This window comes from Melanerpes formicivorus, unplaced genomic scaffold (assembly GCF_026170545.1).
Source record: "Melanerpes formicivorus ecotype bairdi unplaced genomic scaffold, bMelFor1.0.p_v2 SCAF_8, whole genome shotgun sequence".
Lineage (NCBI taxonomy): Eukaryota > Metazoa > Chordata > Aves > Piciformes > Picidae > Melanerpes > Melanerpes formicivorus.
The window spans coordinates 4166735-4193421 of record NW_027142360.1 but is presented as its reverse complement, the minus strand read 5'-3'; the positions used below and the strand labels follow the sequence as shown (position 1 = coordinate 4193421).

Here is a 26687-nt window from a genome sequence, read left to right as displayed (position 1 = left end):
ACATTCATGAAAACAAGATGTTCTCTAGTCACTTAGACCATCATGTTAAAACATTTTATACAAATACTCCACATAATTTCAGAAACAGATGCTAGAGAGTAAAAGTGAATGTTTGCACCAGAAGTGGCCAAGACCTATTTATTAGCATTTGGAATGGTCTGGTTTGTGCTTCATGTTATCACCAGCAATGCAGGAAAAATACAGTAGCTAGTACATCCTAAAATGGCCTTTTGAAACACAGATTAGTTAGAAGTTAGCATTTCTCAACACTTAGATCCCTGCTACAATTCTGTGTCCACCTATTCTTTTTCTTTTCTACATCTTCAGCAGGATTTGGTGCTCTACATTCTAGAATTGAATCGAATCGAATCGAATAGACTAGACTAGACTAGACTAGACTAGACTAGAATAGAATAGAATAGAAAGAATAGAATAGAATAGAACAGACCAGGTTGAAAGAGACCTCAGAAATCATCAATTCCAACCTGTCACCCAACACCTCATGACTACTAAACCCTGGCACCAAGTGCCACATCCAATCTCCTCTTGAACACCTCCAGGGATGGTGACTCCACCACCTCCCTGGGCAGCACATTCCAAAGGCTAACAACTCTCACTGTGAAGAACTTTCTCCTCACCTCCAGCCCAAACTTCCCCTGGCACAGTTTGAGACTGTGTCCTCTTGTTCTGGTGCTGGTTGCCTGGGAGAAGAGACCAACCCCCTCCTGGCTGCAACCTCCCTTCAGGTAGTTGTAGAGAGCATCAAGGACATCAAGGGCTCCTGTGGGAAGCTGGGCATGAGCAGGCAGTGTAAGCTTGCAGCCCAGAAGTCAAATCACATCCTGGGCTGCATCAAAAGATGCATTGCCAGCAGGTCCAGAGAGGTGATTCTGCCACTTTGCTCTGGCCAGACTTCACCTGGAGTTCTGTGTACAGCTCTGGAGCCCTTAATATAGGAAGGGCATGGACCTGAAGAAGCAGGACCAGGGGAAGGGCATGAATAATGATCAGGGTGTTGGAGCATTTCTGCTACAAGGACAGGCTGAGGGAGCTGGGGGTGTTCAGCCTGGAGAAGAGAAGGCTCCAGGGAGACCTAATAGCAGTGTTCCAGTACCTGAAGGAGGCTACAAGGAGGATGGAGAGAGACTGTTTGCAGAGGCCATTAAACAGAATCAATTTTTTAAAAATAATAATTAAAAATCAAGTTCTGAAAGGCAGCACTTTTGAGATGCTTTCTTTCTCAGCTTAGTGTCAGTATTGATAACTATCGATCTAAGAAAGTCTGTAAGATATTCACCCTCAACTTTGCCGCCCTTGTAGCCCTAGCCTAAATGTTGCTCCTCAGAACACTCCTCCTTAGACACAAGACACTAAAGACATAACTCCATTCATAATGTAGCCCCTTCCCAATGGATTCAAATGGTGTGTGACACTCACCTCTGGTAAGAAAGTTTGAAAACTTCTCCTTTACTCCTGGCCAAGCTGTCAGCCCCTGGCTTGGACAGCAGCACTCTGTGCTGGGTTAGGAACTGGCTGGAGGGACGAGCCCAGAGAGTGGTGGTGAATGGTGCCACAGCCAGCTGGCGGCCAGGCACTTAGTGGTGGGCCCCAAGGATCAGTGGTGGGCCCCAAGGATCAGTGCTAGGCCCCATGCTCTTTAACATCTTTATTGATGATCTGGATGAGGGCATTGAGTCCATCATCAGTAAATTTGCAGATGTCACCAAGCTGGGGGCAGGAGTTGATCTATTAGAGGGTTGGAGAGCTCTGCAGAGGGTCCTTGCCAGGCTGGACAGATGGGCACAGTCCAAGGGCATGAGACTGAACACTTCTAAGTGCCTACAATGTGTTCTACACATTGGCCACAACAACCCCATGCAGTGCTACAGGCTGGGGTCAGAGTGGCTGGAGAGCAGCCAGGCAGAGAGGGACGTGGGGCTACTGGCTGATAGTAGGCTGAACATGAGCCTGCAGTGTGCCCAAGTGGCCAAGAAGGCCATTGGCATCCTGGTCTGCATCACGAACAGTGTGGCCAGCAGGAGCAGGGAGGTCATTCTGCCCCTGTACTCTGCACTGGTTAGGCCACACCTTGAGTACTGTGTCCAGTTCTGGGCTCCTCAGTTTAGGAAGGAGGTTGACTTGCTGGAACGAGTCCAGAGAAGGGCAACAGAGTTGGTGAGGGGTTTGGAACACAAGCCCTATGAGGAGAGGCTGAGGGAGCTGGGGTTGCTGAGCCTGGAGGAGGCTCAGGAGAGACACTCTTGCTGTCTACAACTACCTGAAGGGAGGTCATAGACAGGTGGGGGTTGGTCTCTTCTCCCAGGCAACCAGCATCAAAACAAGAGGACACAGTCTCAATCTGTGCCAGGGGAGGTTTAGGCTGGATGTTAGGAAGAGGTTCTTCCCAGAAAGAGAGATTGGCCATTGGCATGTGCTGCCCAGGGAGGTGGTGGAGTCACCATCACTGGAAGTGTTTAAGAGGAACCTGGATGAGGCACTTGGTGCCATGGTTGAGTTGATTAGATGGTGTTGGGTGATAGGTTGGACTTGATCTCAAAGGTCTTTTCCAATCTGGTTAAATCTATTCTATTCTATTCTATTCTTTAGTCAAGTGAGTAAAAGTAAGATTTTGGCTTATTGCTTAATAAATCACATTGTTTCCGTTGGCTACAACGAGCTTCACCTTGGCTGAGGTAATCAGGGGATACATTGAGGTCATACAGACACACAGTGGGGAAACAGGTGTAGAGTGATGTAAAGTCACCCAAACTCAGAGACATTTCAGTTTATGAGTAGGCTTAATGAAATCTGGTAACAAGGGAATCCCCTGACTTCTTCCACACCAAGTTCCTTAGGTGTGTCAGCTCTGCTCCTGGCACCCTCTCAGCTCAGGTGCTGGATGAGGTAGGGAAGCTGCCTAGCACCAGAAATGAGTCAAGACCCAAGATGTGACTGCAGAGAGATGGCTCTGGTGTCCCCTGCATTTTTGTCAGGACTAATCTGCCACCTCAGCAAACTAAACTCATCTAATGCTGACAGTTTGTTAAAGGCTGTGTAGACTTAGTTTGCATGGAAATTCTGTACGAAAGGAAAAAAATAACTGCTGGGAATCAATTAGTTCAAAAAATACAATAATAATGACATTAAATTTTGCTTCAAGTTTAGTGATTTCTTTCTTTCTTTGTTTCCTATATTTCCCACCCCTGTCTTTCCTGAGGTTTTGCTGATCACTATTTTCTTTGTACTTGAAAGGAAAATAGCACTCAGATTATCTTCACCTTTAACACAAGGGAAAAACACCACAGATTTGTCTGTCAGTGATAAAAGTTAGGGGGGGGAAGAACGCTGCTGATAAGCCTGCCTTTGAAAAACATCAGTAAAAAGCCCCCCAAGCTCCACCAACATGTTGCAGACTGCATAAGTCACATAACTGAGGGCTAAGAGTTTTGCCTGAGGCTCCCATGATTAACAAAGGGAAGTGTGGCTTTCAACAAAAGATGCTATTCTAGTTATGTGCCCTTTTACCCTGCCAGAGAAACAGCTGGTATCATAAAGTCACAGCTAATTTGTATCATGTCTGCACTAACAGTCAGATTCAGTTTATATCAGACTCTCAAAGTTGGACTTAATGCCAGCTGATGGGTGACAGCTTTTTGTCCCTCCCACCGCCTCTCAAAATGTATTTAAACACTGCCTCCCACATGAGAAAGACCCCAAAGCTCACAATGCAAACAGAACCTTTGACATGTTTTACACAATCAGAATGGATGAAAAAGTTTAAAAGCAGTAATTACATTAAAAATTGAAAAAACTTCCTAAAGAAGGGTGAGAAAATTACACCAGCAGCTCTGGATCCTAGAATTGTCAGAGTTGGAAGGGACCACAAGGATCATCCAGTTCCAACCCCCCTGCCATAGGCAGGGACACCTCACACCTCACACATCAGGTTGCTCACAGCCACATCCAGCCTGGCCTTAAAAACCTCCAGGCATGAGGCTTCCACCCCCTCCATGGGCAACCTGTGCTAGTGTCTCACCACCCTCATGGGGAACAACTTCTTCCTAAATTCCAGTCTGAATCTACCCATGTCTAGTTTTGTTCCGTTCCCCTAGTCCTATCACTCCCTGACACCCTAAAAAGTCCCTCCCCAACTTTCTTCTAGCCCCCTTCAGGTACTGGAAGGCCACAATAAGGTCTCCTTGGAGCCTTCTCTTCACCAGACTGAACAACCCCAACTCTCTCAGTCTGTCCTCACAGCAGAGGAGCTCCAGCCCTCTGCTCATTCTCAGGGCCCTTCTCTGGACACCTTCCAGCACGTCCAGGTCCTTCCTGTAACACGGGCTCCAGAACTGGATGCAGTACTCCAGGTGGGGTCTCACCAGAGTGGAGTAGAGCAGTTACACCAGCAGCTCTGAAGTTCTGTGACAAATTAACAATGCTTTAAGACAGATAGGTAGGTGTCAACTGTAACTGAAAATAAAATTTCTCTTAAAAATAAAAGGAAAAAAAAACAACCAAAACCCCTACAGTTTACTTGCTTCAGGTAATCTCTTGCAGTTTGGAGTATCTGTTCTCCTTTAAAATCCCCCTGCATTCTGCCTGCAGATACTCTAAGGGCTTTTTCAAGGTCAGAACTCAACACTTCAGGGAAGACCAGTTTCACTTTTTTTTCAAGAGACCTGTTTCTCATTTATGCTATTAAATGTCATCCACTTCCATTTTAAGATCCCTGAAGTGGAATGCCTGAACTGTGCAAAGGGACTTGAGTGAAAGTGAGAGTCAGGCCAAAGACTTAACAGCTCCAAACTCACAGTGCTTGTGTGAGAAAAAGCTGCAAAGATCAGGCTCTTCTTGGAAAACAGGCAAGGGGGGACTTCCAGAGGCTGGGAGTTCATCCTCAGTTCAGAAAAACATCTAACAGTGCTGGTGTGCTTCTGAGGCTACCCTCCACAGCACCTGAGCCTACATCAGTTAGAGAGACAATATCCTTTTGAGATCTCAGCTATTTCCCACTTTGAGATGAACTAGCAATATCTGACCAAGGCTCTTTAATCCCACAATCTGAAGGCATCACTGATGGAATGTAAGCAAGGAAAATCTCATCACATCCTGGGAAGTAAGGGAATTTTATGGGTTTGGGTTGTTTTATTTTGAATGCTGCACAGTGTAATGATGAATCAGGATTGCCCCACTTATTGCAGAGAGATCAGGCTGCTTCAGAAACTTAGGTACACCAAGTGAACAACATCCCTGGGAAGTTCAAAGCAGCAGTATCAGTAATGCTGGTTTAATGTGACTAGAGAGCTTATTGTGATGGAGCTGAGAAGGAAAGATTGTCAATGAAGACTGAAGAATCCCAGCTCCCAGCCTATCTTTCCTTCGAGCACACTCATTTCCTGCCTCAGAAGGTTAATACTGCACAGAAGACAGTAACATACAGCTTCTGCTGTGCCTAAGCTATGCTTGGCACTACTCTCTGATGGACTCTTTGCCAGCAAACAGAGCCAAAGCTCAGCATGCTTCTGCCACATCCTCTCCAGCAAGCTATATGTGCTCTCTACCTACTGGGAAGATGCAGATAATCAACTCCACTCCCTTCACTCTGAGCGCAGCAGTGACTCTGCCCCTACATATGCTCCTTATGCTTGCTCAGATTTCTTTCTTTTTCAGATGTTCTTAAACCTCTGTCAGGCGTGTCATGCTTTATTAGAAGCAGATTTCTCTTGAGCTGCTCAGTGTGCCAGTTTTACAATTCCTAGGTGGTGTAATTCCTGGAAAATAAAAAATACTCTTCATCCAACATCTTGGATATGTCACAGCAGATTTATTTGGTTTGGTTCACCCCTAAATCACAGAATCACCAAGGTTGGAAGAGACCTCAAAGATAGAATAGAATAGAATAGAATAGAATAGAATAGAATAGAATAGAATAGAATAGAATAGAATAGAATAGAATAGGAATAAACCAGGTTGGAAGAGACATTCAAGATCATCGTGTCCAACCTATCAACCAACACAGCCTAATCAGCTAAACCATGCAACCAAGCACCCTGTCAAGTCTCCTCCTGAACACCTCCAATGATGGTGACTCCACCACCTCCCTGGGCAGCACATTCCAATGGGCAATCACTCTCTCTGTGTAAAACTTCCTCCTAACCTCCAGCCTAAACCTTCCCTGGTACAGCCTGAGACTGTGTCCTCTTGTTCTGGTGCTGGCTGCCTGGGAGAAGAGACCAGCCTCTGCTTGTCTACAACATCACCAAGCCACATTTCCATGGGACTGCAAAATGCATCAGGAAGAGTGACACTACTAGTTCTTAAGCTTAATCCCCTGGCATTAAACTAAACAAAACTCCAGTTGTCTTTAACACCTCTTCAGGCACACAACACAAAACCCACCAGGTTCTCATCTCTCTCCAAAAAAAATGTTTCACTAAAGCACCTCAGCTGCTCATAGGAGTCACCAAAGTTCCAAGAAGTCCAGGCTTATTCAGGCAAGATGCATTTCTTCTTGCAAGCAGGAAGGAGGACAGAATGAAGCAGAGAGAAGGCAGACCTTATGCTCCTCTCAGTTTCATTTACCCCACAAAATCTGTAGAAAACATCTTCAGATACTCTATAGAAATGCTTTCTTTCTTGAATATATGAGAGAAAAGCTGATCTTACATTGTTTCCTGATGGCAAATACCTTGACTTTTGACAAAATGTATGCTTCCAATCAAGAGATGAAACGAAGGCACTCACTAGGCAGTGACTTTGAACCTTAACCTGATAGGGTATCAATTATTTTTTAATATAATTTATATAAATGTACCTCAGATTCTCTTCCAAAGTCAGATTTGGCTGCATTCAAGAGCTACCGGAAGAGTTACAGGACTGTCATTATAATATTAAACTATATTCCTGCTTTTTGTTCTCACAGTTGCACCCTGTGCCAAGGGGCAATGGATGTAGACTCCAGCGCAGGAGGTTCCACATCAACATGAGGAGGAACTTAGAATCATAGAATCAATAAGGTTGGAAAAGACCTCAAAGATCATCAAGTCCAACCTGTCACCCAACACCTCATGACTACTAAACCATGGCACGAAGTGCCACATCCAATCCCCTCTTGAACACCTCCAGGGATGGTGACTCTTCCACCTCCCTGGGCAGCACATCCCAATGGCCAATTACTCTTTCTGGGAAGAACTTTCTCCTCACCTCCAGCCTAAACCTCCCCTGGCACAGCTTGAGACTTCTTCACTGTAAGGGTCACAGAGCACTGGCATAGGCGGCTCAGAGAGGTTGTGGAGTCTCCTTCTCTGGAGCCTTTCCAGCCCTGTCTGGATGTGTTCCTTTGTGACCCACACTCGATTCTATGGTCCTGCTCTGGCAGGGGGGTTGGACTCAATGACCTCCAGAGTTCCCTTCCAGCCCCTAACATCCTGTGTGAATCTGTGTGTGAGATGAAGAGCTCTGCCTTCTCTCCAGTACTGTGCAGAGATAATGCTTGTTTATAACTTTTCAAATGTGTTGATTGGTGCACAGTTTGCTTTAATGGTTCTCTAAAGGCATCTTCATGGTATTTGCATTTATGTCCCCTAAAGACCATCCTCCTATTTGGTCAGCTTTACAAAGTGAAAGAGGAAGTTAAATGTGGAAAGTATTTTGCCTTTCCTTCTTTGTGACAGAATCCTTTCATCACTTTGACAAGTGCTGTGAAACAACCATGGAGACTTCAGCGTGATACAGATGAGTTGCTCTGCATCCCTGCACTTGGAGTAGGTGAATGAGTCCCTGAAGGACAGACTTGCAGATGCAATTTATGCATCAAAATAAGGCAGTAGCACCAGCTCAGAAATACACTGAAGCATAACCTTAGGTCTGAGGGACCAAAGTGCCTTCTTTCAGCACCACAGGCTGTGTGCTCAGACACGTCTACCAACACAATTCCAGTTGTTGAGCTGTCAGAAAAACTCTGGAGGGCAGTCATTGCTCTTGTTGAATTCAGGATCTCAGGTAGTGATAGGACTAGGGGGAATGGAATGAAGCTGGAGGTGGGGAGATTCAGGCTAGATGTGAGGAGGAGGTTCTTCCCCATGAGAGTGGTGAAACCCTGGAATGGGTTGTCCAGGGAGGTGGTCGAGGCCCCGTCCCTGGGGGTGTTTAAGACCAGGCTGGATGAGGCTCTGTCCAGCCTGATCTAGTGTGGGGTGTCCCTGCCCATGGCAGGGGGGTTGGAACTAGATGATCCTTGTGGTCCCTTCCAACCCTGAATGAAACTATGAAACTATGAATGTCCTGGGGAAAATCCTTGCATTTCTGACCCCACTGGCTTTGGGACTGCATGGCCTTTTTCTCCTTGGGTCAAATTCGTACATGTATGTACCTCCTAAGCGCACCACCTAAGGAAGCACATGGAAACTTCAGTACAGTGACCTCACCAGTGTGTTTCATGGGTCATTTCAGAATATTGAAGAAATAAATCCTGCTTTTGGAGTATCAACATTTCCTGCAAACTAGAAATCCCAGGCTGCATCTGGCTTCAGGCTTAAATACTCTCCCCTCCCCCCTCCCCCCCAAAAAAAAAGGGATTGAAAGTTATGCAAAACTCTGAAACAGCAAGCAGGACAGAGAACAGCCTGCAACAATTATCAGCCCATTCAGTACTTGCACAAACTTTCTTAGAAGAGTAGGCAAAGTTAAATTCCTTTCCCCAAGGACAATGACCAAAAAAAAAAAGGTTAAACCAGGCCCAGACCCAGCCTTCCTGATGGGGGGATAGGCTGCTGGAAATGAAAGTCAATGCAACCAGTGTTCAGCCTGCTGCCATGTGTTTCTCCTCCTCCACGCAGCTGTTGCCAAAAAAAGAGGGGGAAGGGAGCAGAGAAGGTCCAGGCACACAGAGAACAGTCACTCAGAAAATAAGCAGCTCACTGTACCCTGAATTATTTGAAGATGGTAGTGGTGTCTAAAGGAGTTGCCCTGACCTTAGTGCAATACTTATGACTTCATCGGTCTGATGTCATAGGCACTGCTTAAACTTCAAGCCAGTTCTCAGTTTGTCTCCAGTCTGGAGTTTCCATATATTGAGGGGTTGAAGTTTATACATTATAAACACCTTCTTCAGATGGTTTGTGAGCCCCTCACTTGTTCTGGCAGTCAAAAACAATGTTTGTAAGAAAAGCCTGAGCCTTACACCTTGTAAACCAGTAAACACGGTTACTTGGACTCTCACAAGCTCCTCAGGGCCTGCTTACTCCAGAAAAAAAGAAAAGCAGAAGACACAACAGGACAGTAACACCAGCACATGACCTCAACACAAGTAAATATGATTTTAAGACTCCCTCTGCAAGAAACAAATGAACAAACAAACAAACCAAAAACCCCACCCAAAACCAACTTACTGAAATCCAACAGAGGAATAAAGACACCTATTAAAAGAATCACAGAATCACAGAATTTCAGGGGCTGGAAGGGACCTTGAAAGCTCATCCAGTCCAACCCCCCTGCCAGAGGAGGAGTACCTAGAGCAGATCACACAGGAACACACCTGGGCAAGTTTTGAATATCTCCAGAGAAGGAGACTCCACAACCCCCCTGGGCAGCCTGTTCCAGTGCTCTGTCACCCTCACAGGGAAAAAAAATGTCCTCATGCTTCCATGGAGCTTCCTATGCCTCAGCTTCCACCCAGTGCCCTTTGTGCTGTCATTGGGCATCACCCAGCAGAGCCTGGCTCCATCCTCTGGGCACTCACCCTGCACAGATTTATCAACACTGATGAGGTCACCTCTCAGTCTCCTCTTCTCTAAGCTAAAGAGACCTCAGCTCCCTCAGTCTCTCCTCGTACAGATGATGTTCCACTCCATCATCCTCATGGCTCTGTGCTGGACTCTTTAAAGTAGCTCCCTGTCTTTCTTGAACTGAGGGGCCCAGAATTGGGCATGATATTCCAGATGCAGCCTCACCAGTGCAGAGTAGAGAGGGAGGAGAACCTCTCTCAACCTACTAACCACAGTCCTTCTAATCCACCCCAGAATGGCATTGGCCTTCCTGGCAACAAGAGCACATTTCTGGCTTATGGTCATCCTTCCATGCACCAGGACCCCCACATCCCTTTCACCTTCACTGCTCTCCAGCAGCTCCATCCCCAACCTATATTGGTGCATGGAGTTGTTCCTTCCCAGGTGCAAGACTCAACACTTGCCCTTGTTGAACTTCATGAAATTTCTCCCTACAACTATAAAATTATTACTGTAAAATTGAAATATTTTGATTTCAAGATGAAATCCTTTACATCTGTATCAGTTCTGAGGAAAGTAACCTCTGGTGACAGCAATCCTAGAGGAATAGGAGTTAAGGGTCTGCCTGCAGGGCCAACCACTAATTTTCAGAGGGCTTTGGATCAGTCCACAAAGAAGCAAATGAGCACACTGTAGGGTGGGGGTGGGGGATGGAATCCAATATGAAAGTCTTAATAGGAGAAAAAAAAACAATACAGCAAAACCTTCTGAATACCAGAGGCAAGGAAATTGGAGGTAACTGCTTTGATCATACTCACAGGAAGGCAGTTCGAGGAGAATATCCTGAGCTTTTCAGTTACCAACAAGCTGCTGCTGGATTCAAAATGATGACTCCAAAAAAATAGAGGTGATCACTGCACAGAAATAGAGAATAAAGAACATTGTTTAGCAGTGGTGTAAACAGTGCACACACTTCAATTTTCTTTAGTAAACTCTTCTTTAACAACACCTCTACAAAGGTTTTTTTAAGTATAGAATCACAGCATCATAGAGGTTAGAAGTTGGAAAGGACCTCCAGAGATCACCCAGTCCAATCTCCCCTGCCAAAGCAGGATCACCCAGGATAGACAGTTCCCTCTTCTGCTGTTCTCCTTGTATTTTCCCTGTCCTAAAGCAATGTTTTTTCTGAATTGAGCTCAACTGGCAATATCAATAAAGTGACTGAAATCATAGTATTGTTAGGGTTGGAAGGGACCTCAAGGATCAGCCAGTTCCAACCCCCCTGCCATGGGTAGGGACACCCCACACTAGATCAGGCTGCTCAGAACCATATCCAGCCTGGCTGCAAACACCTCCAGGCATGAGGCTTCCACCACCTCCCTGAGCAACCTGTGCCAGTGTCTCACCAAACTCATGGGGAAGAATTTCTTCCTAACATCCAACCTGAATCTACAGATTTCTAGTTTTGCTCCATTCCCCCCAGTCCTATCACTCCCTGACACCCTAAAAAGTCCCTCCCCAGCTTTCTTGTAGCCCCCTTCAGATATCAGAAGGCCACAATTAGGTCTCCTTGGAGCCTTCCCTTCTCCAGACTGAACAGCATTAATTCTCTCGGTCTGTCCTCGTAGCAGAGAAGCTTCAGCCCTCTGATCATCCTCATGGCCCTTCTCTGGACACCTTCCAGCACTTCCAGATCCTTCCTGTAACAGAGGCTCCAGAACTGGACACAGTGCTCCAGGTGGGGTCTCAGCAGAGTGGAGTAGAGGGGGACAATCACCTCCCTCAACCTGCTGGCTATGCTTTCTTGACGCAGCCCAGGATGTGACTGTCTCTATTTCACCCTTTGTTCTCCAAAAGAAATGACTACTAAGGACTAAGAACTATTTAACAAACAGGAAATTTCCATGTGACTTAAGCATGAAGGAAGTTCAGGTTCAGGTTGACAAGCAGAGTCCATAAATCTCAACTCTCCAACCCAAGAAACATCACTAGGGTTTGGACATGGATTGAGGTTCAGTGGTAAAAGTGGCACAGTTTTTACTGATACTTCAATCCTTTGAATTCCCCTGACCAAAAACACTGAGTTTGTGTTTTACTCTAATTCACACAATGGCATTAAGAGGACTGCAGGCCTAGGCATGCACCCAGCACTGCACATTCAAGCTCAAGTGGAACTCAATTACCAGCTAACAGAGGTACCAGATTATCACCTAACAAAAATGCTTTTATCAGAAGTTCTTGAAAAGACCTTTGGCAAAATTATTCTGTGACTTCAGAAATGAGGAAGTTCACAGGGTCACAGGAGGTTAGGGGTTGGAAGGGACCTCCAAAGATCATCGAATCCAACCTCCCTGCCAGAGCAGGACCATAGAATTCATCACAGGTCACATATAATTTAATCCAGATGGGTCTGGAAAGTCTCCAGAGAAGGAAACTCCACAATCTCTCTGGGCAGCCTGTGCCAGTACTCTGTGACCCTCACAGTGAAGAAGTTCCTCCTCATGTTGAGGTGGAACCTCTTGTGCTGTAGTTTATATCCATTGCCCCTTGTCCTATCACAGGGTGCAACTGAGCAGAGCCTGTCCCCTCCCTCTTGACCCCCAGCTCTCAGATATTTGTAAATATGTATTAAATCCCCTCTCAGTCTTCTTCACTCCAGACTAAACAGCCCCAGGACTCTAAGCATCTCCCTGTAAGGCAGTGCTCCAATCCCTTCATCATCCTTGTGGCCCTCTGTTCCAGGGATGTCTCCAGTAAATCCCTGTCCCTCCTGAACTGGGAAGCCCAGAACTGAATACAATATTCCAGGTGAGGACTCACTGGTTATTACTATCTCAATTATGGAAACTAGGGAAACCAAATCACATCCAAGGTAGCTCAGAAACTGACCTGTGACATATTGAAGTGTGGGGGTTTAGTTAAAAGTATATGCACAGACACACAAAGAAAAGCATGGTTTCACTCCCTTCTGCTCTGGTAATGAATTTGGTACCTTTGAATGGAAATAAAGTTACAGAGCCCAGCTATCAAAACTGTGTGCTGCAAGTGCTCCATTTCATGAAACAGCTCAACAGATGGAGAGGTGAAGAGATTCAGGTCTCCACACTTCTTGCAGGGATTGCTTGTATCTTCCAAGGGACACTCTAGCACTAGGACATTCTTCCACATCCTGATGCCAAGAGTATACAGGGGAAAGTATACAAGGATGTTAAGAAGAAGTTCTCCCCCATGAAGGTGGTAAGACACTGGCACAGGTTGCCCAGGGAGGTGGTAGAAGCTTCATCCCTGGAGGTGTTTGCAGCCAGGCTGGATGTGGCTGTGAGCAACCTGCTGTAGTGTGAGGTGTCCCTGTCCAGGGCAGGGGTGTTGGAACTGGATGATCCTTGAGGTCCCTTCCAACCCTAAAAATTCAATGATTCTATGATAGCAACACCTTAGACAAAAGGTCTGACTAGAGGTGCATCCTGTCCCCAGCAGTGGCCAGTATCATATGCTTGAGGTAACACATAAAACCAGGGAAAGCACATAATGATGCTTCCCACAAATACTCTACAACACCCCATGACTTCCAGAATGTCTGAGCCAAAGGCAAAATCTGTGTAGTTACTGATCTCCCCTAGCAGCTTTTTCACATTATTATTTCTAGTAGCTGCCAACACTCAGCAAAATCCCGTAAGAGAGTCCCACAGCTTAATGATGTGCTATGTGCAGATGTAGTTCACTTTGGACTAGTAATTAAACCTTCAGACTGGCACCAAGACTCAGCTATGGCACTTCCTAGCTGAAGACTCACTCACTTAAACACACAGTTAGGTGTGGTATACACATAGAAGTATTCCTCATTGCATCACATATAAGGGGGCAAGATCTTAATTGTCCCACAGCAAGGTGGTTAAAAGATGTTCTGGAAATAGTACATGTGGGTTCCAGTCCCAATGACATATCTAATCATTTAGGAAAGCAAAGTAGCATCAGTAGGAGAGAGTGGGGAAACTGTGAAAAATAGTTGGAGATAACACTTTGCAGTTGTTTTGGACAAAAGAGGTAACCCAATCTGCCTGCTGGTGGGGACACTTGCCAACAGATCAGGCTGCAGAGAGCCACATCCAGCCTGGCCTTAAAAACCTCCAGGGGTGAGGCTTCCACCACCTCCATGGGCAACCTGTTCCAGTGTCTCCCCACCCTCATAGGGAAGAACTTCTTCCTAGTATCTAAATCTCCCCTCCTCTAGCTTGGATCTATTCCCCCTAGTCCTACCACTCCCTGACACCCTGGAGCCCTTGCCACACTCCCAGAATAATGGAAGATAATGGCAGGGACTGGAAGAAGAGCTGTAGGATAGTTTCCCACCCCATCTAATCTTCTGGCTGAACCACACAGGCTGCATTAAACATATGCCAGGGCAACGAGGCTGAGGAGAGGCCTCGAGCACAGCCCTGTGAGGAGAGGCTGAGGGAGCTGGGGTTGCTTAGCCTGAAGAAGAGGAGGCTCAGGGGAGACCTTATTGCCCTCTACAACTATCTGAAGGGAGGTTGTAGCCAGGAGGGGGTTGGTCTCTTCTCCCAGGCAACCAGCACCAGAACAAGGGGACACAGTCTCAAGCTGTGCCAGGGGAAGTTTAGGCTGGAGGTGAGGAGAAAGTTCTTCAGAGAGAGAGCTGTTAGCCATTGGAATGTGCTGCCCAGGGAGGTGGTGGAGTCATCATCCCTGGAGGTGTTCAAGAGGGAATTGGACGTGGCACTTGGTGCCATGATCTAGTAGTCATGAGGTGTTGGGTGACAGGTTGGACTTGATGATCTTTGAGGTCTTTTCCAAGCTTGGTGATTCTATGATTCTATGATTTTCCCTTCTGCAGCTCCCTTTCTCCTGACATCTATCCCTGCAGCCTGGTACACAGGAATGCTCCCACTTATTCAGGACTAGCCAGAGCAAATAATGTTTTGAAGTGCCCATATTGTATATGGAAAGCTTGCAAGTCACACATCACAGTGACTGTCCCAGCAGTAACATTATGCTATGTATTAATCACCATTTCTACCTTCCTCTATGGTCTGGTTCCACTGACTCAACAAACCATTGCTTTTATTCTAGCTACTACCTTTCTGTCTGGGAATAGCTGTAGCTTTGATGCTGTCAGATCCTACTGCTGCTGGCAGCTCCTACTGCTGCTGGCAGTGTTTAGCATGGTTGACTGCTGTGTGAACCTTTAAAGCTACAGCATTACTATCTCCATTTTAATTAGCTTTATAATGTCTGCAGAAAGTAGCAGGTACTCCTACTCAAGGGCCTCTAAATGTCCACACAAAAACTTCAGTTTTAGTTTGTTTAGGAAACTAAATCTATTGTTAGATATGGAGAGCAGCTTTCTGCTACACAAATAATGAGCTCTGTTGCAACATGCTGAGAAAAGGATCATCTCCCTGACTAGGAAGTGGATTGAGGAGATGAAGCTGCTGGAGAGAGCAGAGCAAACGTATCTATTTCCTAACTTTTCACCTAACGTGCAAGCACAAAGCCTGGTAGTTTGTAACTGATGAACTAAAGAAGCACTAAGGCTGCTCACCAGCTTTGAAACACTACCTCTGTGCTCAGCCATACCTGAGCTTTGTCAAACCCCATCCATTTATTTTAGGGAACATAGAATGTTAGGGCTTGGAAGGGACCCTCGAAGACCATCGAGTCCAACCCCCTGCCAGAGCAGGACCATAGAATCCAGCACAGGTCACACAGGAATGCATCCAGATGACTCTTGAAAGTCTCCAGAAAAGGAGACTCCACAACTTCTCTGGACAGCCTGTTCCAGTGCTCTGTGACCCTCACAGTGAAGAAGCTCCCCATGCTGAGGTGGAACCTCCTGTGCTGTGGTCTATATCCATTGCCCCTCATCCTATCACGGGCTGCAACTGAACAGAGCCTGTCCCCTCCCTCTTGATCCCCAGCCCTCAGATATTGATAGACATTGATCAGATTCCCTCTCAGCCTTGTCTTCTCCAGACTAACCAGCCCCAGGGCTCTCAGCCTCTCTTCATAGGGCACATGCTCCAGTCCCTTCAGCATCCTGGTAGCTTTCCATTGGACTCTCTCCAGCAGATCCCTGTCCCTCCTGAACTGGGGACCACAAAACTGGATGCACTATTCCTGGTGGTGCCTCACCAGGGTGGAATAAAGGGGGAGAAGAATTTCTCTGGATCTGCTGGACACACTCTTCTTAATGCACCCCAGGATCCCATTGGCCTTTCTGGCCATAAGGGCACATTGCTGTCCCATGCAGAACATATTCACCAGGACTCCCAGGTCCTTCCCACAGGGCTGCTCTCCAGCAGATCACCTCCCAACATGTACTGGTGCAGTTTTTCATGAACTACAGCTCATAAGTTCAATATGTAGTTATATAAACAGCAAGGAATGTGCACATAGAGGGGGGAAAAAAAGTTATCCTGGTCACACCTCTTACTTTTCCAGAAGGAAGGGCATTCACAGGTACTGTAGATGAGAATTTAGATGACTGTGCCACAGCTATTTGTTTAGACTGTTAGCCTTGCTTTCAATGGTAGGAAACATTACATAAAATCCATGTAACACATACAAGCTAAGTGCAAATGATGAAAGAAACCAGCAAGGGAAAAAGAGGCCAGGGAGCTGTTGTGATGGAAGAATAGCAGCTGGGAAAACCAAAGTCAATCCAGCTATGTTATTTTTTAATTAAAAATAAACATGGCCTTTGTTGCCAAGGGATTGGTTAGCATTCCACTTTAAAAGGGGAAAAAAAAGGAGGGTTTTTTTTTACTTCATTCCCATTCCCCTCCTAATCTCCCTCCCTTTTTCTGCCACTTACTTTCTATCAGTCCTAAAAAAAAATGTATTTCTAGGTTTTGCAGGGAGAAAAAACCATGGTCATAAAATTTAGGTCACTGTGTAGCACCACACAGAGCTACCAATTCGTAAGGAATTCTCTTTGTGTCACGTAAATGAATCTTTAATTAAAAACCAGATTCTGTACTTTTAGTTTTGCCAATTGTTTCACCTTCACTGCTGACCTCCTTGCTAGCTATACAAGTATGAATGATTGCACTGACTGGGACTGCATGTCTGTAAATGATAAAGGACCTATTTGGAGAGTTCTTCCATAGAATCATAGAATCAATAAGGTTGGAAAAGACCTCAGTCATCATCAAGTCCAACCTGTCACACAGCACCTCATGACTACTAAACCATGGCACCAAGTGCCATGTCAAATCGATATTTGAATGATGACTCCACCACCTCCCTGGGCAGCACATTCCAATGGCCAATCTCTCTTGCTGGGAGGAACTTTCTCCTCACCTCCACCCTAAACTCCTCCTGGCACAGCTTGAGACTGTGTCTTCTTGTTCTGGTGCTGGTTGAGTGGGAGAAGAGACCAACCCCCACCTGGCTACAACCTCTCTTCAGGGAGTTGTAGAAAGCAAGAAGGTCTCCCCTGAGCCTCTTCTTCTCCAGGCTAAGCAACCCCAGCTCCCTCAGCCTCTCCTCACAGGGCTGTGCTCCAGACCCCTCTCCAGCCTCATTGCCTTTCTCTGGACACATTCAAGTGTCTCAATGTCCTTCTTAAATTGAGGGGCCCAGAACTGGACACAGGACTCAAGGTGTGGCCTAACCAGTGCTGAGTACAGGGCACAATGACTTCCCTGCTCCTGCTGGATACACTATTCCTATTCCAGGCCAGGATGCCATTGGCCTTCTTGGCCACCTGGGCACACTGCTGGCTTATGTTCAACTGCTGCCAACCAGCACCCCCAAGTTCCTTTCTGCCTGGCTGCTCTCAGCCACTCTGACCCCAGCCTGTAGCACTACATGGGATTGTTGTGGCCAAAGTGCAGCACCCAGCACTTGGACTTGTGAAATACCATCATGTTGGACCTTCAATGAAGGTTTCAGCAGAACCCACATTAATCCTTCCAACTTCAGCATTGCTGCTCTTCAAATACTAAAGCAGCTTTTATTTATGCCTGGATAAGGATTTCTTCTAGTTTTTATGGAATTTGCTAGTGACCAAGACCACTAAAAGTCCTACGGTGTTTCTCTGCAGTGCTCACTTCACAATCAGGAGTGGGGAGTCACTGGCAGACAAAAAACAAACAACTCAAAAACTCAGTTCAGGCTTTTTGTGTATTCCAAGGACTCGAAGGTTGACTACTTTTAAAGGCTGGCTATGCTATTAAGCCTCTCTTCCCTATGTTTCTCATTCACCCATCTTACATGTTTCTTGTGTGCTTTTATGTGCCAGGGTCTCAGCCACAGAGGATCCTTACTGCCATTGTTTCACCACACCACTTCCACATCACGTTTCAAAATCTGGTCTTGCTTAATCACCTTTTACTTTCTCTCTCCTCACTTGCTTTAATAGTTATTTAGACCTTTTTTTGAGATCTTTTAGGCCATAATTCACATGAGAAACACACCCAGATAGAGTTGCAACTGTACTGGTACAGCGTGTAGGAGCTGATGGGGTAAACCTCCCACAAAACAGGACAATTAAATTGAATTTTCTATAGAAATAATAGCCTTCAACTGAGCAAAGGTATAAACTTTGGTTGAATAAAAGAAAGCTCTATCTAATGATTACTCATTAGGTGGGAAAAGAGAATTCAGATGAAGAAAAATATTTGTATATCCCTCCTGTGTCTCAAGTAAGTGCAGCAGACACGCTGGAGGGAAGGGAGGCCATCCAGAGGGACCTGGACAGGTTGGAGAGGTGGGCACAAGCCAACCTCATGAGGTTCAACAAGACCAAGGGCATGGTCGAGGCAATCCCAGGCACAAATCCAGGCTGGGCAGGGACTGGCTGGAAAGCAGCCCTGAGGAGAGAGACTTGGGGGTGCACTTGCAGCCCAGAGGGCCATCAGATCCTGGGCTGCATCAAGAGAAGTGTGGCCAGCAGGTCAAGGGAGGTGATTCTCCCCCTCTACTCAGCTCTGGTGAGACCCCACCTGGAGTACTGCCTCCAGTTCTGGAGCCCCTATTACAAGAGGGATCTGGAGGTGCTGGAAGGTGTCCAGAGAAGGGCCAGGAGGATGAGCAGAGGGCTAGAGCACGTCTTCTATGAGGACAGACTGAAGGAGTTGGGGCTCTTCAATCTGGAGAAGAGAAGGCTCCCAGGTGACCTCATTGTGGCCTTCCAGGATCTGAAGGGGGCTACAAGAAGGCTGGGGAGGGACTGCTCAGGATCTCAGGTAGTGATAGGACTAGGAGGAATGGAATGAAGCTGGAGGTGGGGAGATTCAGGATGGAGGTGAGGAGGAAGTTCTTCCCCATGAGAGTGGTGAAGCCCTGGAATGGGTTGTCCAGGGAGGTGGTTGGGTCCCTGTCCCTGGAGGTGTTTAAGCCCAGGCTGGATGAGGCTCTGGGCAGCCTGATCTAGTGTGGAGTGTCCCTGCCCATGGCAGGGGGGTTGGAATTAGATGATCCTTGTGGTCCCTTCCAACCCTGACTGATTCTATGATTCTATGCACAGCAAGTTACCAGCCTAAGGGCTGTTCTATAGCAGGACTTCCTTGCATTTACTCAGAGTTATTTCAGTCTGCATTAAAGATGACCACTGGCAAATGGAATAGAATATTAATTACTCCTTCATTGTAAAGCAGCCCTACAAAGAAAGAACCCTGAAGAGCTGCTGACTCACACATAGATTCCTCTAGTATCTGAATCTTGCATTGACTCCAGAGAAAAATTGTGGTTGACCACAGAACATAAGGTTAGCTAAATAAATAGCATAACACATATTATTTGGGATGCAAAAGTAAGCACAAGAGGATACTTGGTTGCAAAACAATTTTCTTTATCCTTTGCATAGTTTTTGGAAGAGGAAGAAAACCACATTAGGCTGAGCAATGTTTTTGTTTTGCTTCAAGGACATTGGCTCACAAAGAAATGTTGCTGCAGCTAGCAGAAGTTCAAGTCACTGTTGCCCAAACCATATTAAAAGAAATTAATTAAAAAGCATTTGGAACTCAAATGTTATTCCTCATCCCAAACAAATGTAAATAATTCCACAGCTTAATGGCCAACAGTACCCAACAGAGAATTCCTTTTCTTGGAAATTGAGCATTAAAGTACAGCTGAAACATTCTCTGAGCATCAGTTCTCTTTTGTAGCAACATTAAATTGGACTCAGTATTGGAGAGTAAGAGAAGAGGGGAGGGGGAAAGAGTATCATGACAGAACTTAAACATGCTAGGCTTCAGCCTCCAATCTCCATGTAAGGATAGAATTCAACTGAATTAAACATGCTTGGAGGGATGGTTTTATCTTTCAGATGATCATTTGCTGCTTTGCATGAAAATAAGGACGTCAGAGAAGCTTCTCAGTTAGACAATTCATTTTCCAGCTAGGGTAACTATTTGACTATCCAAATAGGATCTTCCTAATTCTGACTACCAAAGAGGGTTCTTCTATCTTTCCCACAGTGTCTCTGTTTTACTTCAAGATCTGCAACAGCTCAATGTAAGAACTGAAACAAAGAAAAACTTTTGGAAGGTTTGTTCCATTGCCTGGAAAACAAAATGAAACTCTAAAATACAAATGGAAGAGAAGAGATTCTGTCTAATGGGAAAGGATTGTTATAAAGTACTTTAGAAACGCTACTAAGCTTTATTCAGAAGAGCAGTCATATCAGTGAAGAATAAGTCAATGATTCTGCAGTGTTTTAAAAGGCTGGAACCCTCTTCTCATAATAGATAATCATAGAATGGTTTGTGTTGGATGGGACCTCCAAAGGTCACCCAGTCCAACTCCCTGCAGTCAGCAGGGACATCCTCAACTAGATCAGGTTGCCCAGAGCCCTGTCAAGCATCGCCTTGAATATCACACAGAATCACAGAATCATCAAGGTTGGAAGAGACCTCAAAGATCATCGAGTCCAACCTGTCACCACAGACCTCATGACTAAACCATGGCACCAAGTGCCACATCCAATCCCCTCTTGAGCACCTCCAGGGACGGTGACTCCACCACTTCCCTGGGCAGCACATTCCAATGGCTAATGTCTCCAGGGAAGGAGCCTCAACCACCTCCCTGGTAAACCTGTTCCAATATTCCACCACCCTCATAGTGAACAACCTCTTCCTGATATCCAATGTAAATCTGCCCTTCTCTAATTTGAAGCCATTGCTCCTGGTCCTGTCCCTGCAGGCCTTTGCAAACAGTCTCTCTCCATCCGTCTTGTAACCCCCTTCAGGTACTGGAAGGCTGCTGTTAGGTCTACCTGGAGCCTCCTCTTCTCCATGCGGAACACCCCCAGCTCCCTCAACCCTGTCCTTGTAGCAGGGGTGCTCCAGTCCCCTGGTCATTTTTGTGGCCCTCCTCTGGACTACTACCCTATGATAACAGAATAATTTTGTCTTTTAAATCTCAAGAATCCAGGCCTCTGACAATGCATGTGACAAAATGGGCAAAGCACTTAAGATCATTCACATGTCCCATCTTCATCTGGCAAACAGAGAATGGAATGCTATTTACAGTCCTTTGATATTTCTTTGTTTCTCATGGGAAACCAGTTGATGTTGTCTATTGTCAGCTCTCATTGTTAACAACACTCATGGGGAGTTTATTAAAGTTTTGTCTCGATGCCATTTGTCCAAAGCAACCTTTCCGTAAGGGTCACATTAGACTAATAAACCACAAAGTATCATATAGACATCAGGATTCATTCACTAAATCAAATTCATTACTGACACATAAATTTTCTGCTTGTCTTACTTTAAAACAGAACCTTCTTGTCAGCCTCAGGATTCCCTTGATAACTTCAAGTTGCAAAAATGCACAAAACTAAACAATTGTCTTGCACTCCGCTAATTTCCATCACGCAATAGGCAAAACCACAGGTCAAAGAATGTTTCCATTTGAATATATTCCACCCTTCCTGGTCTGATGGAAATTTGGGAATCAAGTAATTCATAGGCTTCATCCATTCAGTGGATGTTGCTGTATCACAATACATCAGATGTTGGAACAGACCTCCAGAGATCATCCAGTCCAACCCCCATGCCAAAGCAGGATCATCCAGGGTAGTCTGCACAGGAACACAACCAGGTGGGCTTGAAAATCTCCAGAGAAGGAGACTCCACAGCCTCTCTGGGCAGCCTGCTCCAGTGCTCCACAACCCTCACTGTAAAGAAGTTTCTCCCCATGTTGAGCTGAAACCTTCTATGTAAACGCTTGAAGCTGGTGTTTCTTGTCTTACTACCGTGCACCATTGAAAAGAGCCTGGCCCCCTCCACTTGACACCCACCCCTCAGATATTGATAGACATTGATCAGATCCCTCTCAGCCTTCTCTTCTCCAGACTAAACAGCCCCAGGGTTCTCAGTCTCTCTTCATAAGGGAGATGCTCAAGTCCCCTAACCAGCCTTGTGGCTCTCTGTTGGACTCTCTCCAGCAGGTCTCTGTCTCTCTTGAGCTGGTGAACCCAAAATTGGACACAGCATTCCAGGTGTGGTTCCACCAGGGCAGAGTGAAGGGGTAGAAGAACCTCCCTAGACCTGCTGGACACATTTCTCTTGATGTCAAGTCAAGGCCAATATTTTAGCTGGTATGGCTAAGCCCTGTACTGTCAGAATAAATGTCACATCATTACAATGCCATGAAGTTAGCACCAGATCAGTTTCATTTATTTTGATAAGTCAGAGGAAGGAACTCTATTAGACCCAATGCTTTTAAACCTATTAGGTCACTCTACTTATTGTAACTTGTATTTACTTTATGCAGACTAAAAATAACATTACCACTGGTAGTTGAGTGAAGGAAGCTGACAGAAGGAGTAGCTGTAGAAAGAAATTTGCCCTATGCTTTAGATAAAACACACACAACAAAAGGATGAAAAGGAAGCATGGAAGGTTAAAACAATGACAAAGAGGATGTTAAAAACTGAGGAAGAGCAGCAGCAATACAGAAAACCATGAGGAGAATGCTTAGCACAGAGGGACTGACACCAACCTGAGAACTGGTTAGCAGGGACAAGTTTAGCCATAGGCTTGCCTAGGTCTGTTACACTAGAGACCCAAAACAGTACTAACAGCTCCTCCAGTCTAGGGCTGGGGCTTGTTGATCTGCTGGAGGGTAGAGAGGCTCTGCAGGAGCCTCAACAGGCTGGACAGATGGGCAGAGTCCAACAGCATGAGACTGAACACATCCAAGTGCCAGGTTCTGCACACTGGCCACAACAACCCCATGCAGTGCTACAGGCTGGGGTCAGAGTGGCTGGAGAGCAGCCAAGCAGAGAGGGACCTGGGGGTACTGGTCGATGGTAGGATGAACATGAGCCTGCAGTGTGCCGAGTCAGCCAAGAGGGCCAATGGCGTCCTGGCCTGCAACAGGAACAGTGTGGCCAGCAGGAGCAGGGAGGTCATTGTGCCCCTGTACACTGCACTGGTTAGGCCACACCTTGAGTCCTGTGTCCAGTTCTGGGCCCCTCAGTTTAGGAAGGAGGTTGACTTGCTGGAACATGTCCAGAGAAGGGCAACAAAGTTGGTGAGGGGCTTGGAACACAGCCCTGTGAGGAGAGGCCAAGGGAGCTGGGGTTGCTTAGCCTGGAGAAGAGGAGGCTCAGGGGTGACCTTATTGCTCTTTACAGCCACCTTAAGGGAGGTTGTAGACAGGCAGAAGTTCTCCCAGGCAATCAGCACCAGAACAAGAGGACACAGTCTCAGGCTGCGCCAGGGGAGGTTTAGGCTGGAGGTCAGGAGGAAGTTTTACACAGAGAGAGTGATTGCCCATTGGAATGGGCTGCCCAGGGAGGTGGTGGAGTCACCATCACTGGAGGTGTTCAGGAGGAGACTTGACAGGGTGCTTGATTGCATGGTTTAGTTGGTTGGGTGGTGCTGGATGATAGGTTGGACGCGATGATCTTGAAGGTCTCTTCCAACCTGGTCTATTCTATTCTATTCTATTCTATTCTATTCTATTCTATTCTATTCTATTCTATTCTATTCTATTCTATTCTATTCTATTCATGGTCTCACATTCAAGGCATTGTCACATTAATCTTTTATAGTTATAGCATTCTCAGTGGTGCTTGTCCTCTCTACAGACACCAAAGAGATAGATCTTCACTGTTTGATTTTGCATCTGGAAAAGAGTTCCCCACACACCAATCAGTGGAGAAGGAATCTGTGTTGCCTTGCTGTCAAAATAGGAGGTCTGAATAAAAGGCCTTTTAAAAAGCCTTTTGATAACAAATCCTTCATGTGACAGGGCTCATCTTACCTATTGCTCTAGAAAAAGGACATTAAAAACAGGTAATCAGAGAAGATTAGGGGGCGGGGGGGAGAAGAATGAGAGTTTGAGATGTTAGATGGTTAGCACTGTAGCTCCAAGTTTCATCTACAAAACAGCTTTTGTCCAAACAATTAGATTGGTCTCCTCCAAGCCATCCATCATCTCAGACACTTCTCTGATTTTGTCTTCTACCCACTAGAGAGCTGAAACCTTCCAAATAATTATCATCTAGGGATTTCTCAGCTGGAATTTGTGCTGGCCTACATAATTCCTCCTGACAGTCCTCCTCAGCTTTTTCCCAGACCAGGCAATGCAATGCCTGGAATACCAGCTCCACACTCCAGAAATTAGCCTTCTGTGTGATAATGTCAAATTCAATCACTTGGCAACAAGACTGTGAAAATTAATAGGATTCTTCCACTTTGAGCAATGATTCTTCCACTTTGAGCACTTTGAGATGAATCTGAAGGGGAGGGGGGGCAATCAAATATGTAATGACAAGGTTCTTCAGGATGTTGGATAAGCAGCTTCACAAAATTCACTCCTCTACAAAGCTGACAGAGTATGAGTGAGAGCAGCAGCAGCTGTGTCAGCTCAGTTAGGCATAGACTGACTCCCAGTCAGTTAATATTTGGCTACTTTGCATTTTCCATTCAAGGTACCAGAGTGGGGTAGTAGCTGTGATGATCTTTCTATGGTATCCTGATCTGCATCAGGAACAGCGTGGCCAGCAGGAGCAGGGAAATCATTCTGCCCTGTACTCAACACTGGTTAGGCCACACCTTGACTCCTGTCTCCAGTTCCGGCCCCTCAGTTTAGGAAAGATGTTGAGTTGCTGGAAGGTGTCCAGAGAAGGGCAACAAATTGGGGAGGGGTTTGGAGCACAGCCCTGTGAGGAGAGGCTGAGGGAGCTGGGGTTGCTTAGCCTGGAGGAGACTCAGGGGTGACCTTATTGCTCGCAACAGCTACCTGAAGGGGGGTTGTAGACAGGCAGAGGTTGGTCTCTTCTCCCAGGTGACCAGCACCAGAACAAGAGGACACAGTCTCAACCTTCACCAGGGGAAGTTTAGGCTGGAGGTGAGGAGAAAGTTCTTCAGAGAAAGAGAGATTGGCCATTGGAATGTGCTGCCCAGGGAGGTGGTGGAGTCACCATCACTGGAGGTGTTTAAGAGGAGATTGGATGAGGCCCTCGGAGCCATGGTTTAGTTGATTAGATGGTGTTGGGTGATAGGTTGGACTTGATGATCTCAAAGGTACTTTCCAACCTGTTAATTCTATTCTATTCTATTCTATTCTATTCTATTCTATTCTATTCTATTCTATTCTATTCTATTCTATTCTATTCTATTCTATTCTATTCTAGTATCAAAGCCATGATTCTGTGCATGGCATTGCTCTCTGCAGATCTATTGGAAATTAAAAGAGCTGCATCTCAGCATGAGATGAAGATGATTATAAGTCCACACAGGGAAGGTTTCAGGTAATACTTTATCTTATCCCCTGGCTAAGTTTTTATGGTTTCCTGCATACATAAGCACAAATATGTCTCTGATTTCTTTAAGTCAACATTCAACCACAGGAAAGTTCGTTTCTCTCTGTGGCATGCATATGCTGTATCAAATTAATCACAAGTTTCAATCTCACAACAAAACTATGAAGAAAGGAACGGGTTTTGTTCTACTTTTAAAACAGGCTGAGCATAACAAGCAGGAAATGAGTAGATTCAGATTGGATGCTAGGAAGAAGTTCTTCCCCAGGAGGGTGGTGAGACAGTGGCACAGGTTGCCCAGGGAGGTGGTGGAAGCCTCATCCCTGGAGGTTTTTAAGGCCAGGCTGGATGTGGCTGTGAGCAACGTGTTGGAGTGTGAGGTGTCCCTGCCCATGGCAGAGGGGTTGGAACTGGATGATCCTTGAGGTCCCTTCCAACCCTAACAATTCTAGGATTCTAAGTAATTATAGACCATGCTATCTAATTAAAGTCTATTGCCAGAGCAGAAAGGCAAAAAACAAACCACTCCACACATAAAACGTGACCAGTCCAATCTTGTCTTTACAACTGCAGCCTTTGGCTGATATGCAAACAGCTTCTTCCAGGAAAAGAAAGCTGTGCTACTTCAGTGAGAGGTACAATTCTGAACAGATGCAGCTAAGCCCTTGCAAATCCCTGGGTGGACATAGTTATTTCAGTTTGAGAGCTTAGAGTGTGACTGCAAGTCTGAACATGTTGAAGATCGCATGAATCAAAGTAGTATCTCCTTCAACACAGTGATTTCACCTTTTGGAGTTCCTTCCACATGGAGAGAAAGGATATAAATCAACCCCAAAGCAATGCACACAGTTCACTACAGTGTTTGAGGCACTGTTCTATTTAGGGGAAGGGATGGGGGGGGGGGGGGTTTAAGGAGAATAAAACCAGCATTTTCCTCCTGTCTGCTGGTATAGCTTCACAACTTGTTACAGTGACATAGTGCTTTTTAGCTACTTGACTGTAGAACGTAGTGAAGTTCTTTCCAGTTTAAATGCAAAGGGAAACCTCAGTGCTGTGGCAGAAGTGTGCTGCCACATGATAACTGCTCTTATGCCAACAGTGGGGGTTCCACAGGCTCACAGGATGGTAGGGATTGGAAGAGACCTCCTAAGATCATTGAGTCCAACCCCTCTGCCAGAGCAGGACCATAGAATCCAGCACAGGTCACACAGGAATGCATC

General features: G+C 45.9%; 1 protein-coding gene across 11 annotated transcripts in view; it reads right to left on the bottom strand.

The window, feature by feature from the left end:
* The window catches only part of CALD1 (caldesmon 1), a 265740-nt gene that overhangs the window by 161340 nt on the left and 77713 nt on the right, over positions 1–26687 (bottom strand). For all 11 annotated transcript variants that reach the window (XM_068141859.1, XM_068141855.1, XM_068141860.1 and 8 more), the window contains exon 2: positions 10544–10639. The gene's annotated coding sequence lies outside the window, so the exon portion shown is untranslated. The remainder of the gene's footprint in view (positions 1–10543; positions 10640–26687) is intronic.